Below are 10,616 nucleotides of genomic sequence, written 5' to 3'. Positions count from 1 at the left end.
TGGTAAAGCTGGGTATTGCGCGGCATCGTTTACCTCTCACTCCTTCAGGATCGGCGCAGCGACCTCGGCAGCGCAGCATGGCATGCCAGAGGACAGGATCCAGGCAGTGGGCAGATGGCGCTCCAGGGCGTACAAGTCGTACATACGCCCTCACCTCATATAAAAAAAAACAAAAAAGAGAGAGAAAGCCACGGGGGGGGGGAAGGAGAGGGAGTCGCCTTGGGATGCCGCACGGCAGGGTGACAGCACCCCCCCTCCCTCTCTTAAATGCACACGGTGCGCAGAAAGCCACCTAACAGAATGCTTTCTCTCGACAGGGGGGCGCCCGCAGCTGGTCTGGGTGGTGAGGCACTCATTCGTGTCCCGGATGGAGTCTTGGTGGCGGCAGGGGGGCCGCAGCATAAACAGGCCCAAAGCGACGTACATCCGGTGGATAGGGCAGCCAGGTATGAGATGGGAGCAGCTACTGCCGACGCTGGACGGCCTCATGGCAGATTCGGCCTGGTTGCCCGACGTCCTGATCATCCACCTTGGGGGCAACGACCTGACCCGGCTAGGGCGAAAAGCAGTCGGGCAAGCCATCCAAAGGGATCTCACCAAGACAGCAGCGTGGCTGGGACCCACGACGGTAGTCTGGTCCGAAATGATCAGCAGGAAACATTGGAGAGGGGCCGATTCCAACAAGGCCGTCGACAACGCAAGGAGGAAGCTAAATGTGGCAATGCACAAGTTTTGCCTCGCCTATGGCCTGGAATCAATTCGGCACGGCCTCATCCACCCGGGCCGCCCGGAACTCTATGGGCAAGACGGGGTACACCTATCCGAAAAGGGGATGAAGGTGTTTTGGGATAACTTGTGGGGTGCAATGTCACTCGCAGGTTGCAACTAAAAAAAAAAAAAAAAAAAGAAAAGGAAAAAAGGGGAAAAATATGGAGAAAGGTGGGAGCCACGAACCAGGTGCAGGGGGGGGAGCCACAGTGAGACGTGGGCCTCCCTGCGGCGTGGCGGAAATCCTACACTGGTTGGCTAAGAAAACACACCGGCGGGCGGTGTGTAAGAGGATGGCCACTCACTTTTGAATGCCGCACGGCAGGGTGACGTGGCAGCATAAAGGAGGGGAGTAACAGGAGGAGACGGCACTCGCGGCCCAGACCCGGCCGCACGGCAGGGCGCAATTTGGTAGCGAGCTGGGGACCTAACTCCCGACTGGAAAGCTCCCCTCCGCAACACGCAGAAGGCGCGGGCAAACAACCACTGGAGCACCAATAGACTGGCAACAAACTGGTTTGTGTACAAGCCCCATTTTCGAACTAAGGAGGGCACATAGAGACTGACACCCGCTATCACAAGAGGGTGTCATAATGTGTAATATGCCAATTATGATTGATGAGTAATGTTCGCAAAATGGAAGGTTGCTTGAAACCAGTTTGTGTTATTATGTCTTTGGTTATTAATAAACTGCGGCCAACAACGACCACTAATGATACCAGGTTTTGTTGGCTGACATTATTTCCCACCTTTGGCAACAGCAGAATGCGGGGGCCGGTAAGTATGGAGACTGGGGTCTCCGCTGAATAGGCACATGCGAGGGTTATCTGCCTCGCCTCCATAGCTGGCACCATTTTAATTGCATTACTGTCATTGTATGAAAGTGTACACAAATTACTTCGCAACATTATTCCTAATGCTTACATAAAATATGGCATTTGACTCTGTGCTAATCACAGTCGTTTATATTCCTACCACAAATAATCCCCAGCAGCAATCTGCACGTTTGTTAGTAAAGAAGTTTCCATGTGTCACTTTGGGGAAAACTCAAGATGTACATAATTTTAACATGTTCCCCATTTTACCAAGAAGACTGATCATCAGATACATGTTTAGGTCGAGCGTCAGCGATAGATCTATTGTTTTCACTTTCGAGGGAATCTGAGACAGAGTTCGGCCACGCGCCTCTGCTGTCTCAGATTTGAACTCGAGGGCGCGCACGGCGCCGTGCACATCCCCTGCCTCCCATTCACAGCCTCTCTCAATCACACAAAGCCACTCTCATGCATGCGCGCACAGACACATACACCCACGGCTAACAGACACACAGCCACACATATACCTACACACGCACAGCTACACACGCGCACACACACAGTTACACTCACACACGCGCCCCACCCCCCCACTCACCGGGCTCTTCTTGTTGCATTATGCACTCCGTATACAGTTAGTGCCCACTGCTCCGTATGCTTCCAATGGACACAGTACTTGTAAAATATGTACATTGTTGTTACTGTGCTTCCCTTTCACTTCTAACTAACTCTCAATAATCTCTTGCCTATTGTTCTTATTTCGGCCGATTGAACTCTCCATCTTCTCCCTCTCTCGCCAACGTGTTGTTCCTTCCTCCCTCCCCGCATCAACTTCGTCACATACCGCCTTCCTATCAGTGCGCGGCATTTCTGTGACATCACCCACCCAGAAGGGATATCCCAGCTCCTTTCCTTTCGGCCCGCTGACGAACCGCACACGAACGTGGCAGTCACCCCGTGATTCAAGCCCCGGTACACCGCACACGACCGTGGCAGTGCCCTACAGAGTGCCTCCAAATACTGTAACCAAGGTAAGCCTTCACTGTGACAAGCCTCTTCATTCTCTGACCCCTCGCCATACCGGAACTCATTACCCCGATTTTTGCACACAGCTAGGACTCCTCAGTGCCTTCCCGCCGCCGATGCTCTGCCTGGACACGGCCTGAACCAACCCCGTTTCTCCTAGGTAAGGGTTACTACTCAAGGTTTTCCTTCCTTCTCTCCCACGCACCATGCCAACGGTGCTTCACCCTAACCCCCGTTTCCCCTCCCTTGACCCACAGGACTCTGCTGACCTGCCTGACGCCATGGCACTGAGCCCCTCGAAGCATCTTGAAGTGGGCACCCACGCCCCCCAAAGGTATTATGTGGCGTCTCTTCTCGACCCCCAGCTGTTATGAATCACTTCCCTTATTCGGCCTCACCGCCGCCAGCCTCGCCAGTCCACACACACCTGCCTGGTTTTTAACAGCTAACGCGTATCTCCCCCGGCTGCTCGGTAGTGTTTTCCCTTACACGGCCACACAGCAGCCACCCCCGCCAATCCCCACATACCTTCCTAGTTCTCTACTACTAACGCGAACCTCCACACTGATCCCACCACGCACCCTAGCCCTTCCTGACTTACCCACCGCTCCTCTTCACTCCTCTCCAGCAGTCAGCCCTCCCCACTCCAGCCACGTACACGGGCATTTTATCTTTCGGACTTCCAACACCAGTGGTCCCACCCAGATTCACGTCTCTGACTTTTCCCGCTCCACTTCCTTGATCTGTCTCTCCAACTCCACCCTCCAACTCCACCCTCCAACTCCACATCTACCCTCCAACTCCACCCTCCAACTCCACCCTCCCCCTCCAACAACTCCAACTCCACCCTCCAACTCCAGCCTCCAACTCCAGCCTCCAACTCCAGCCTCCAACTCCACCCTCCAAATCCAGCCTCCAACTCCAGCCTCCAACTCCACCCTCCAACTCCACGTCTACTCTCCAACTCCACTCTCCAACTCCACCCTCCCTCCTCCAACTCCACCCTCCAACTCCACCCTCCAACTCCAACTCCACCCTCCAACTCCAACTCCACCCTCCAACTCCAACTCCACCTTCCAACTCCACCCTCCAACTCCACCCTCCAACTCCACCCTCCACGCTCCAATTCCACCCTCCAACTCCACCCTCAACTCCAACTCCAACTCCACCCTCCAACTCCACCCTCCAACTCCCCCCTCCAACTCCACCCTCCAACTCTACCCTCCCTCACTCGGGGACACCCCCACATCACTCAGGGACACCACCACATCACTCTGGAACACCACCACATCACTCTGGAACACCACCACATCACTCTGGAACACCACCACATCAATCTGGGACACCACCACATCACTCAGGGACACCACCACTTCACTCGGGGACACCGCCACATCACTCAGGGACACCACCACATCACTCGGGGGCACCACCACATCACTCAGCACCACAACAGCACTGTCCTTGCTTGCTACGAACAAGCATTGTCATAGCCAATAGGACTCTCATTAGGAAAGTGTAAGCTATTGGCTTTGTGAATAACAATGCTATTAATTTATATATTTTCAAAGCCAACGCATATTAAAAAAATGTGTCATTTACAATACCAATAGCTCACACTTTCCTAATGCGAGACCTATTGCATTGCAAATGCTTGTTTTAAGTTCTGTGGGCGTATCCATTTTCTGGTACTAACACTGCTTGTCTGAAATCTCTCACCTCCAACTGCACTGACTTTTTATCCAGCGCTCGTTTGCTCAAAGGACTTTTAGGGGATTCAAGACGGTTTCCTCTGCCACTTGCTCTCCTCGCTCGTGTCCTGTCCTCTCGTTGAACTCAGCTTCTCCTTCTCAGTTTTCTGAAAGATTCCTTCACGCCACCACGGCCGGGGGCTTGGAAGGGGACGCCCAATCAGCTCTCACACTGCCAGGAGTTCCGCGGGAGTCAATTCGTGCCGAGGCCTGCCTGTTCCTTTCGCATTGAGATCAACAATCATATGACATAGGATGACGTTTAAACGAGATGGAAGGCGATGTACACAAGGTTGAATATTAGCAATAGCTCTTATATAGTGGCAGATGGTTTTTTTTTATAGAAAATTAGCCCTCACAACAGTAATATACCCAAAAGTGAACATGAAACACTAAAAATGAAAAATATAACTAAAGCAAAACCCAAATACAACTCTGAGCCAGCTCCCAAAAAACAATTTTTTTCTGCGCTATATACATACAAGAAGATAACATTACCCGAGTATTGACTTGTGGATGACAAAAATAATAAAGGAAAATATATAATGAAATTCAGTCCGCACTCAGCTATTTCCCCTACAAGTTAAACTATCTGGTGAGTTTCCAACTTTATAAAGTCCTTGATCTGGTGTTTAGAAACAAACAGCTGCCCAAATGGCTGGACTCCGTGCTCACTCCTCATGCCATATAGTAGCTTGTCAGGTAGAGCGATCAGAGCCTTCGATTGCTCAGTTGGTAGAGCGGAGGACTGTAGCGGAGTGACTGTCATCCTTAGGTCGCTGGTTCAAATCCGGCTCGAAGGATTTTTGCAAACTCTTCTCTTTTTTTCCCTCTGCTTCACAATGGAAAGCGCCTCTTTCTCGGACCCTCACACGCCGGGGCTTTTCCTGCCTCCCCTCTTCACCTTTACAGCCCAGCTCTCTCCTCCGGCGGGGGTGAGGGGGGTGGTGTCTCCCACCCCCTCCCTGTGTGCAGCCCCCCCTGCAATGCCCCCTCATCAGACAGAGCCAGGGGCCCCTGGGCTGAAGAGCCAGGCCGGGGCCCCCCCTCTGAAGCAGCCCTGGGAGCTGGTTGTGGTGACTCTGGCATCGGGGGCTGCTGCTGAGAGCGTCTGCCTGGAGGCGAGGGGGTTGCTGTGAGGTGTGAGGGAGGAGTGTGTTTGCGTGTGTATGGCGGGAGAGAGTGTGTGTGTTTGTTGAGCCCGTGGCCCCCGGTGTTGGTGTCAAAGAGTTGATAAATGGCACGAACCGGTAGCATATCGGGGAGAGGCGGCTTGAAGGCCACATGAGGAGCGGCCCAGCAAGTCGAGATGCATTGGTTCCTCGTTAGTATAGTGGTCAGTATCCCCGCCTGTCACGCGGGAGACTGGGGTTAATTCCCCGACGGGGAGGATGCTATTTTTTCTTTTTTGTAAATTAAGCAAACATTTTGACGGTGGGAAACCTTTTTAAATGCAATTGCTCATATTAGAGCGTGCTGATACTTTTTATTTATTGCCACCCCTCGTACATGTTCAAAACTTTACTAATTGAATCATAAACCTTTTCAAATCTGTCACGGGAAATGTGTAAGTGCAACACTTTTTGGAACGCATTTGTGCCTTTTCATTGTAAGCTGCTGTGTACGTCCTGGAAAATGGAAACGTGTAATAAGGGTTATTACTGAGATAAACATTAAAGTACTACACGATAGATAAAGTAAATTTAAACTAGCATTTTTAAACGCTAAATGCATTAAATGTTGGTGCAGTCTCTGAACGTTTACTTGTTTAGACGAAGGTGAAACTTTTCATCTATTTAAGGGAAATGGTTTCGAACTCACAGGCACATTATGCAATAAAAAAAAACACTGTCCCGGGCGTGCACTCCCCACCATCCTCTCTCATTAGAACTTTCATGTTTCCTGGGTCCAGGCATGACTAAACCCAGGTCTGGTGTTTACGGTGCATGCTGGGACTTGTAGTCCCGTTTATAACACTCTACTATTGGGCCACGGGTCTCATCATCCAAAGGAGACTGTCAGGGGGGGCTGCTCGTGCAGGTGTGCACCTGGGGCACCTCTGAGCTGCCCTCCCTCGGGGAGCCCCGAAAAGAAGCTCTGTTCGCCCTTTTAATTGTACTTTCTATTTTTTTGTTGATGGTGATTGATTCTTGATGTTTCCATTCTCCAGTATGTGGTGAGGGTGTCAGACGTCCTCGGCACCGGTGAACTCAACAGATTTCAGCCTATCTAAGGTACAGTCACTGGTTTCCTCGTAGTTTGTATCAATGCTGTGCACTTTCGTCTGTTGCTATTTCCATCCATTCATAAAGACTTCTGTTTACTTCCTACTATAACCTATCAACAAAGACAGAAAGCGGAACATACTTAGCCACACTGTGCAGATCGGAAGTGCCTGGCATCGTGGACACGCTCCCTGGTGGTCTAGTGGTTAGGATTCGGCGCTCTCACCGCCGCGGCCCGGGTTCGATTCCCGGTCAGGGAAGATCGTATTTTCTTGGGGTTTGTTTTCACTTCTATACTTTATTTTTGTACGGGGCACGTTTCTTTTCCATTTCTGTTGCTGCATTGAAACACACTTTTTGCATTTAAAAAATGTAACAGTTCCAATGCTTTTATTTCATCTTCAATTGCGTTTTCGCCGGTAATAATAACCTTTCATGCACACAAAGAGACCACTTACAGAAGACTTTCTTTGTTGACGAAAGTTATCATATTCGTGGTAACATCTGAGTGATCATTTTTCTCAGGGAATTTTTCCTTCCAAGTAACAGCTCTCGTAACCAGTCCATGTTGCTGTAATTCGTTCTGGGTTCTTGGTTTATCCACAGACCTCTAGGAGATTTCTCCAAGGAACACATGTCCCTGCTATTCCAGAATAACACTATATAAGCGAGAGCAGGGTGTGTGTTGGGTAGCCACCGTTCTTAGGAAGAAAATACCAGCAATTTGTTTACGGTTTGCTACTCTGGAATAGCCAAGAGCTGACAGGTGAGAATAATTTCTATAAAATTGACAGGATTATTTTTAAGGCTTTCTTCTAAACGAGTTTAACACCTTGCATAGTTATGTTATGATTGTTTTAGGCTTATTTTTCAGGAGAGCAAAGTCATGGATTTCAATGCTTTTCTCAATATTTTTATTGTAAAAATACAGACCAGGCCAGTAAAAAGCAGCCAAGTGGCAACCCTAATAAGGAGGTAATCCTGCCCCTAGGAAACCTAGCACGACAGCCCCTTCCTCTTAGACTCAACATGTCCCCTTAGCCCCTCACTAGTTATTATTCTTCAGCAATCGATACCGTTAATTGTTTAAGAATAAACTAGAAATCAAATATCAAGCCATGCTTTAAAAGAAAAATATATATTTGAACAGGTTGAATTATCACCTTGTAATTAATCGAATACCTCAACAACTTTGATAATTCTGCATCTGCTCTTTTAAAACATGCACCTGAATAAATTAGCATATATAATTCAAAGGAGGTATTTAAAATGAAAATAAACACAAATTATATCAAAGTGATATTTTTGACATGGTTTTCAAATATAAGATTAGCAAGTGTTGTCCATGCAGAGTCAAAAACAACCAAGGCAGTTTACCATTCCATGCACAGTTTTGCAGCTTTGGATTAAGAAAATACCACCCAAGCCAACCTGGAACAAGTAAATTGATGGTGGCAATTGTGTTGGAAAGGTGAGTGCAGGCACAGCCCTCTTGTAGGGGGCTGCACAATGAGGTGTCATCAGGACACCACAGAGACCTGTGGCAGAAGGACCCTGCCCACACTGTCCAGCACTGCCCTGCACACAGGCACCTCAGATAGATTGCTTCTTCTCTGGGAGGCCTATTGCAGCAGACGCACTCTCACAGGAGACCGCAATCGCCCCTCTCAAGATACCTGACACAGGCTCCAGGACCCCTGAGACAGTAGGTCAGACCTCAGATGACCTTGTGTAACAAGACCCCACACTCCAGGGGTATTCAGATAGCAGGGTCCTGCCCCAGGAGGCACTTGCCCCAGCCATAGGAGACATCTGACAAGAGGCTTCTACCAACAGGGCATTTCTGGGGCCTAGTCATCTTTATATGGTGAGTACCTCTTTTGATACCCTGCAGTTAGTCGTTTTTCTGCACCCCTAACCTGATATACCGCCCCTCACCAGCCTCACCTGTTCTTGCTGTCTGGGTCTCCATTGGTGCCCGATAGGTGCCACCTAGCATGAATAGTCCTGTTCGCCCAGGTTTCCTCCTCTCCTTCTGGTGAGCTTCACGCCACCTTCTTGTGGCCCATACTGACCCGTGGTGTGGTTGTTGTACCTATAATCCGCGAAACACCGTGTGTGTTACTGCACATCATGGCTTGACTCTACCCACTCTCTATTCTCCTTTCCTATGCCTCCACCTCTCCCCCTCCCTCCCGCTCCCCATTACTGCCTGCCCCCCCTCACCTACATTAAAAAAGAAAAAATATGCAGAGGCCCAGGCATCAAATTGCTATTAACCCGCCCACCTTAAAAGTGCTTTTGTGTTACTTCTGTGTCTTTTTTATTATTATTATTATTATTTACCAATCCATACAGGATTGGTAAATAAAACAGCAAACACTGGCTGTGTCAGTTGTTTTATTTTAATTGGATGGGATGGGGTTACGATCTACGTGTATAATATGGAATGGTATGGTATGGCCTGTCATTTTATATCTAGTACGGAATGGGCAGTCATTATACAGTATGGAATAGTGTGGCCTGTCCATGTAGAATATGGTATGGTATGTGCTCTCATTGTGTAGTATGTTATGGTATTTTATGGCCTGTTATTGTATGGTTTGGCCTGTCATTATGTAGCCTGGCATGGTACAGTATATTATGGCCTGTCCTTTTATAGTATGGTATGGTACGGTATGGTATATTATGGCCCATTATTGTATAGTATAATATAGTACGGCATGGTATAACATGGTATAATATGGCCTGTCATTGTATGGTAAGGTATGGTATGTTATAATGTGGCCTTTCTTTGAAATGAAATGAAATGCAGTATTCAATAAAGCACACAGCTACTCAAGCTAGAGTGTCCTGGCATGTAGACAGCAGAGAGAAAATGAGTGGAAGAAGAAAATTACTGATTAAACAGCCATGTTTTTAAATTTTTTCTGAAAGAAAGTAGGTTTGTGTCAAGCTTCTGAAACTCCCGCTGGCTATTCCATAGTTTTTCACCTAGAAAGCCAAAAGATCTACCACAAGTGCGAGCAAGGCGTGTTTTGGGCACAATGGCCAGATTAGCAGTAGAAGAACGCAAGGGTCTGGATGTAGAGTAATGATTAACTCGTTTAATTAAGTACCCGGCTCCCGCCTTGTGGAAGGCTTTAAAAAATATGGTCATAGCTTTAAAGTCAATCCGCTCTTTAATGCGGAGCTAGCGTAAATGTTAGACCCCGGAGTCTCTAGTTGGCAACGGTGTGCACCTTTGTCAAATAGGGACCCTTTGTCTACATCAGGGCAAGAGAATTACACGTTGAAGATAACCCCTGCTCACCCCCTTGGTAGCATGGCACAAGTAGACAGGCTTATCTCAGAGGCTGTGTGTTAAGCATTTGTGAACACATACAGTAATTTAGCTGATCCACTACAAACATACACCACACAGGATGTATCAGAAATAGGTAATCTTTATATAATTATCACAAGACCTTACAACAAAAATCCACTGTACGAATATGCTTTACGGTTACTCAAAAATAGGCTTTAGTTTCAAGCGTCTCTGGCAGCGGATAACCCCAACGGGACTTATTGCCTCAAGCGAACAACAGAGTTCACGGGGTACAACCCACTTGCAAGGAGCACAGCCTCTGGCCCGGAGTCACAACTAAACTCCCACGGGACAGTACCTCTAGAAAACAAACAAAGGCTCTGTTGGACCCGGCCTTGTGGCGTACTCTCTCCCTCCCGAGCAGCGGCACTCCGACCGCACCCAGTACAGCAGAAATACCCCGAGCGTCCTGTCCAGACGGTGGTGGCGCTTCCGAGACTCCTATACCAACTCCAGAATTTCCCGCACCCCATTGGCCTAGAGTGGTTCCGTCAAGTTAATTCTGTGCTGGGCCGCTTCCTGTGGGATGGCGGTGCGGCCAGGGTGGCCTTGAGGATGTGCTTTCTGTCCACGTACTGTGGTGGCTTGGCCACCTCGGACCTCCTCTCCTACTACCAGGCTTCCCAACTACTTGTCCTCAATGACTGGTGGTATAGCGACAGGG

General features: G+C 48.8%; 2 non-coding genes across 2 annotated transcripts; both read left to right on the top strand.

The window, feature by feature from the left end:
* The first annotated feature begins 5,077 nt into the window (after positions 1-5,077).
* TRNAY-GUA (transfer RNA tyrosine (anticodon GUA)) lies at positions 5,078-5,163 on the top strand. Its single transcript is given in 2 exon segments — positions 5,078-5,114; positions 5,128-5,163. It is a non-coding gene; the product is annotated as a tRNA-Tyr (tRNA).
* Positions 5,164-6,773: 1,610 nt separating this feature from the next.
* On the top strand, positions 6,774-6,845 carry TRNAE-CUC (transfer RNA glutamic acid (anticodon CUC)). Its single transcript has one exon. It is a non-coding gene; the product is annotated as a tRNA-Glu (tRNA).
* Positions 6,846-10,616: the final 3,771 nt, after the last annotated feature.

The sequence above is a fragment of the Lissotriton vulgaris genome, chromosome 1_1 (genome assembly GCF_964263255.1).
Source record: "Lissotriton vulgaris chromosome 1_1, aLisVul1.2, whole genome shotgun sequence".
Taxonomy (NCBI): Eukaryota; Metazoa; Chordata; class Amphibia; order Caudata; family Salamandridae; genus Lissotriton; species Lissotriton vulgaris.
This window is presented reverse-complemented; position numbering and strand designations above follow the sequence as displayed.